The sequence below is a fragment of the Sesamum indicum genome, linkage group LG5 (assembly GCF_000512975.1).
Source record: "Sesamum indicum cultivar Zhongzhi No. 13 linkage group LG5, S_indicum_v1.0, whole genome shotgun sequence".
NCBI classification, from domain to species: Eukaryota; Viridiplantae; Streptophyta; class Magnoliopsida; order Lamiales; family Pedaliaceae; genus Sesamum; species Sesamum indicum.
The window spans coordinates 17,662,979-17,669,789 of NC_026149.1; the positions used below are offsets into that span (position 1 = coordinate 17,662,979).

Here is a 6,811-nt window from a genome sequence, read left to right on the forward strand (position 1 = left end):
TGATGCGTGTAAGAATGGTTGTATGTTGTAATGGAAGGACACCATTGATCTGCACTACTGCAATTTTTGTAGAGAAGCTAGGTACAAGCCAATCAAGGAGGGAAGGCCTAACCGTAAGAAGACCCTATATGCCATTCTTAGGTATCTGCCTATTACTTCTCGCCTGTAGAGGTTTTATATTTCAAAAGCGACTGCCAAACAAATGACATGGCATGCAACCATCAGACAGAGAAGGGATCCATGTGCCATCCATCTGATGTGGAGGCATGAAGCATTTTGACCGGATATATCCTGATTTTGCAGCAAAGCCTCATAATGTTAGACTGAGTTTGTGCACAGATGGTTTCACACTGCACGGGCAGTACAGTCATTCATACTCATGTCGGCCCACAGAAGAAGACTGAGACTCAAAGATGGTCTTGGTCCCATTCCTGACTCAGTCGACAAGCCTGGCTTATATATCTTTAGATTGAAATGACTTTCCCCCTTTCCCCCTAATGGGTTGAAGACCATATCAACAGGTTTTCCATCCCACTCACCATAAAAGAGTGAACAAAAGTGGAGACTGGTGGTCATGTTGATGGGGGTCCCACTAAGGCCCTTCCAAAAGAGCAATCCGCAGTCACATCTGTTGGATGTCTTGAATGATTGGAACCCACGGAGCGGTAAGGGAGCGGCCTTTGCCCCCATTCAAGCCCCTGGGGCACTCAAAGAAACATGGTTCCAATTAAAGGAACCCAAGGGCACCGAGGAATTTTACCGTACTCCGTGCAGCTATTGTGTGAAGATTTATAGGCCAGGGTACAGATGGATCGAATTTCTCTTTCTCTATGAGGTCTACTAGGCTGAACCTTTACACCGATCGATATGAGGACTACCGGGTTGATAACTTAGTGTTTGCAACGACCCTCCTTCGATGCCTACTTACTTAGGTATAGCTGACCCAGCTTTAAGTCTACCAACCCTTTTCAAGTTGGGGATCGGTTATTAATCTTTAGCACGTCCGGTCTTCGACACATTATACTCACACCTACAATCTCCCACCGTGTGTACGAGTTATGAGTATATATTCCTGACGATGGTGATCCCAAATCCTTCGAATTCGAAACGTCTTATCCATGTTTACTTGGAGCCGTTGTTCGAGAAGTTGCAGAATTTGTGGCACGTGGGTGTACTGACGCGCGACAGTGCAAAAAGAACAAGACATTTCCAATGCACGCCGCATTAATGTGGACTATGAACAGCATACCCCCTTATGGGATGGCGTCTGGATGGAGTTTCGTTGGTGTTATGGAGTGTCCAATTTGTATGGAAGACACACATGCATTCTATCTACAAAATGGTAGGAAAACATGCTAATTTGACTGCCATCGATCTGATTAGGCTATGTAGTATAACAATAGAAGATGCTACTAACATCTGCGTAAGACTAACAATCTTGAATATACAAATATACTTGATATTCTGAACCATGTATCAATTTACCGAAAATAATTACGTCTAATAGCCTAAATAAATTTATAATCTACTTTTCTTTGATCATTAACATGTCCGGTATGTTTTTTAATTCATTTTTAATTTTTTCATAAATATATAAAAAGAAAATTTGGGACTCTTATTGGCACGGTTAGTACTAACATAGGAACGGTCTCACTCTCTCTCTCTCTCTATCTCTCTCTATCTCTCTCTCTCTCTACTCTTCAGTTGCCGCCGCCACCATACGCCGTCGCACTCTTCCTCCGTCCGTCGTCTGGTGCTCTCTCTTTCTGGTAACTCTTCCTCCCCCCCCTTTTTCTTAATTTTCTGAAAATTTTCAGAAATATTCAAATATTTATGAAAATCGTATCCCAAAATATTTTTGGAAAATAATTTCCAAAAATAGCAAATATTTTGAAAAAAAAATTCAGAAAAAATTTTCTTCAAATATTTTTGGAAAATATGTTTTGTCAAATAAAAAATATTTTTCTATTTTCTAAAAAAAATTAGGAAATTAAATTCTTTTTCTGAAATTAAATTACATTGAAATGATAAAATATTTTTCTAAAAAAAATAAGTTTTTCTGAAATTATAATAATTATATTTAAGCAATTACAATATTTTTTAGAAATTCAAATATATTTTTGACTGAACTTAAAATATTTTTTTATTAGGTTAAAATATATTTTTCAGAAATTAGCATATATTTTTCTGAAATTAAAATGTATTTTTCTAAAATTAAAATATAATTTTCTGAAATTATAAAAGTTTATGAAAATATATATATCACACGGAAATTAAAATATATTTTTATGTAATATTTTCTAAAATTAAAATATATTTTTCTGAAATTAAAATATAATTTTCTTAAATTAAAATATATTTCTGAAATTTAAATATTTTGTGTAATTTGTGTAGTTTTTGAAAATGTATTGTATAGTTGTTAATTTATGGAATTATTGTGTAATTTACTGTATAGTATAATTATTTGTGATATTTATTGTATAGTTGTGTAATTTATGCGATTTTTGTGCATTGTATCATATTGTATAAATCTTTTGTGAAATTTATGTGTAGATGTGGAAATTAGGCCAATTCATGTCATTCTTGTGTTTTTTCATTGATATTATTATTTACACAATACTAGGCTAATTTTTTCAATAAATTATTATTCACATAATAATGTTAATAATCCACAATTAGATCAATATTCCCAATACAATATTATTTACATAATAATGCCAATAATCACAAAATTTATGCTAATATTCTCAATAATAATATTATTTACATAATAATATCAATAATCATAAAATTAGACCAATATTCTCAATAATAATATTATTTAATAATAAAGTTAATAAATCACAAAATTAGACCAATATTTCCATAATAATATTATTTACATAATAATATAAATAATCATACAATTAGGCTACTATTCCCAATAATAAAATTATTTATATAATAATGTCAATAATCACAAAATTCAAGCTAATATCCTCAATAATAATATTATTTACATAAATATCAATAATAACAAAATTTATACAAATATTCTCAATAATTACATTATTTACATATTAATGTCAAAAATCACTTTAGACCAATATTCTCAATAATAATATTATTTACATAATAATATCAATAATCACAAAATTTGGCTAATATCTCGATAATAAAATTATTTACATAATAATGTCAATAACCATAAAATTTAGGCTAATAGTCCCAATAATATTCCATATTACAAAATCTAATACTTTACAATATTTTGTATAGAACATGTATTGTGGTACGCCTTCTATACCACGTGGCCATGGTTGTGGCCGCGGCCATGCCCCGTCACTTCCAACAACGCCATGTGATGCTTCTTAGGTTGGGAAAACAATTTCTCAACCACCCGCAACACCTAACACGGTCGGACCATCATCAGCCCCGCTAACTCCAAACGATGTTGGACCATCTAGAGATGCACCGACAATTGAGGAGGCCATACAGTAGTTTGCCACTCCAGCAGATGCTCCACCACCACCACCAGCAGTCCCCCCACCACCAACTCGCTAGTACATCAGCGTCAACGACGGAAGGTAAATTTGTTTATGAATTTTTTTAGTATTATTTTATCTTGAAAATTTCTATTTAACATATCATTTCAGGTCTGACAGCTGCTTCTACGAGCGCATCAATGAGGTGGTGCGGGGACACTTTCCTTACCTGTAGCCATGTCTGAGGCAGGTGCCGTCAGAACACCAACATTTCTTGTTCGAGAGCATGAAAGTAATGTACTTTAAATTAATTTGGTATTACCTAATAATCTAAATTATTTAATGAATTTTACAAATATTTTAATTAATTTTCTTATTGTAGATGATCTACTGGTAGGACTGTAACGATGAGTTCATGTTTTGGGTCTTCCGCATGTTGGCCGAAGAGTACGTCTAGAAGACATTTTCTTTTCCATTGCCCGATCGAGCCTAGTCAAGCCACTTTGGCTGGCCAACAAGGTCTTATTCCAGCTCTAGGCGTACTGGGCCAGCGAGGACTTCCAGCAGGAGTCCTCGAAAAATAAGACAAACTGGGGGCGAACCCCACAGCATCTTCAACTATGTATCGCGGGGGATCTTCCTCAATCGACATGCACAACAGGAAGTTAGTAAGTAAATTATATTATTTTTTAAGGTTTATCATTATTTTATAAATAAGATGCTAACTGTTTTATTCTTCTATAGGAGGCAAAGCTTGATCGGCAACCCAAGCAGATAGAGTTGTTTGCCTGATACTACAAGAAAAAGGAGGACAACGGCTGGAGCGGGCTGAGAGCGGTTGAGGTGGCGGTAAGTACATATTACTAATATTATTTTTTAAAAATAAATTATTTCTTGATTAAAAGTACTAATAATTTAATTTGTTTTGCAGGAGACGTTTTAGAAGTTGATGGATGATCATCAACCTCAGTCCACCACCATGACCACTGTACTCCCGTCGAATTGGAGGCTTTGGTGGCGATGACCGAGCAGTAGATATGGCTGGCTGCAGTTGGAAGCAAGAACAAGGGTCGAGTATCTGGCCTTGGTTTTGAGGACCACGTCTCCACCGAACCTTCACCTCACCACCGCCACAACCAAACCCAGCCATGGAGGACCGCATCGGCCACCTCGAGACAATGTTGGCCGATTTGATGGCCATGATGAGGGAGATGCGGGCCAACTCGGGACCGCCACAGCCGATCGCCCCCACAAGCGCCTCTGACAAACCCTCTGGCCCCCAAACGAGGACGATATGGACGTCACCAACAAGGAGGATTTAGATTAGGTTTTAATTTTTTTTAAATTTTGTAACCGGATAATATTTTATATTAATATAATATTTTCTTTTCGTAATTATTCATGTTTCATAATGTTTATTACATTCTATTATTTCATATTTATTCAATTAATTAAATTCATAAATATAATTAATTAAAATAATTTGAATATTTATTAAAATTTATTAAATATATAAATAAAATTATTTATTATATTATTTATATTAATTAAATTATTTTTTATAATATAAAAATTTTATTATAAAATAAAAAATTAGGAACAGTTTTAGTAATTGTATAAAAAATGTTACAAATATAAATAAATAACATTTCCTAATACCATTGCTAAAACCATTTTAAATACGTGTTCTAAATTTAAGAATGACCGTTCCTAAAAGCATTGCTAATACAGTTTTAAGTACGCATTCCTAAATAAGAACAATCGTTCCTAATACCATTGCTAAAATAGTTTTAAAAATGTGTTCCTAAATATGATTGATAGTTCCTAGAATCGTTATAAAAGACTGTTCCAAACAAAAATTTGAACATAGCTAATTCTATTGCAAAGATTGATAATCAAACCATTTCAATAACCATTCCGAAATATATCACCAACACAAATGAATAATAGTTCCAAAATTTTGGACATGAGTATTCAAAAATTATTTCAAAAGTAATTTAAAAGAAATAATATAACCGTTTCAAATTTCATCCTAGCCGTCCCAATTAAAAAAAAAAGAATTTTTTTACACAAATTCAATATTAAGAACGGTTAGCAAAAATGTGTTACAATGCACGTGCCAATTAGGAACGGTCTATCATTAATCGTTCTTAAATATTTGTAACACCGTCTATAAGGACGAAAGGCTAACCATTCCAAAATTCAGTTCGAATTAATACCATCAACTCCAAAATCCCAAATGGAAAAAAGAAATTGTTCATGCACCCGCCCCAAAGCTCGCTTTTTTTTGTAGTGATAATTCATATTCATCTTTAATCAACTCATAAGAATGCATAATGCCCAAATTTAGTATGAATATTGATGCCAATTTGTCTTGAACACATTTACAGTTCAAATTTATTATGAACTTTAATTTACAACTAATCATTAGTCAATTTACTTCAGACTTTAAATTAATATGTTATTTTAATTTATTTTATGTAAACAAATATATTAATAATTATAGTTATCGGGAGCGGGAAGGGGGTTATTTTGCAAGATTCAAATTCATGATTATTATTTTTAGCATAAGAATGATTGTGATACTTTATAATAAGGTTTAAAATAGAAAATTTTGAAATTATTATACATTATATTACATGAATTAAACAACACATTCTTTAAACGACAACGCTTTTCTATCACGCTTTAGTGACACACAAATATTAGTCTATACACAAGTGTACGACACCAAGATATAACATTAAAAGAGGATAAAAAAGCTTTAACTTCATAAGATATTTATCGCAAAATTGCATCACATATGGATATTACACCCACGTATATATTGTACGTCGCCTCATTTTTAAATTATAATCTAACTTAATTTTATTCTTTAATTCGAAAAAAGAAAACATATGCCAATCACTGATCAGTGAAATGTCGATATATAATATATAAGGGAAAAATCCAGAGACCCCCCTGTGATAATAGGAATGTTCAAAAACCCCCCTATGAAAATTAAAGTATCAAATACACCCCCTATGATATAAAATAAAGTTCAAAAAACCCCCTCCGTACAAAAATTGGGCCACGCGCTCTTTGACTGGGATTTTTCTATAAAAATATATTTTTTTTTATATTTTTGCCCTTCTCTCACATTTAACATATAATATTATATATATGTATTTAAGAATTAAATATTATTTTATATAATAATTATTTAATTAAAATATGATATATTTCTATTAATAATAAAATATTTTTTTATATAATAATTACTTAATTATTTATATAATAAAATATTATTTTAATTAAATTAAAATTAATTTTATATATAATTTAAAAAAAAAAAAAAGCAGCGGCGG

At 32.1% G+C, this 6,811-nt stretch overlaps 2 long non-coding RNA genes across 2 annotated transcripts; both read left to right on the forward strand.

Moving 5' to 3' along the window:
* LOC110011968 lies at positions 1,649-3,734 on the forward strand. Its single transcript, XR_002287046.1, has 3 exons — positions 1,649-1,769; positions 3,259-3,566; positions 3,636-3,734. It is a non-coding gene; the product is annotated as an uncharacterized LOC110011968 (long non-coding RNA).
* LOC110012045 lies at positions 3,853-4,715 on the forward strand. Its single transcript, XR_002287172.1, has 3 exons — positions 3,853-4,132; positions 4,209-4,313; positions 4,396-4,715. It is a non-coding gene; the product is annotated as an uncharacterized LOC110012045 (long non-coding RNA).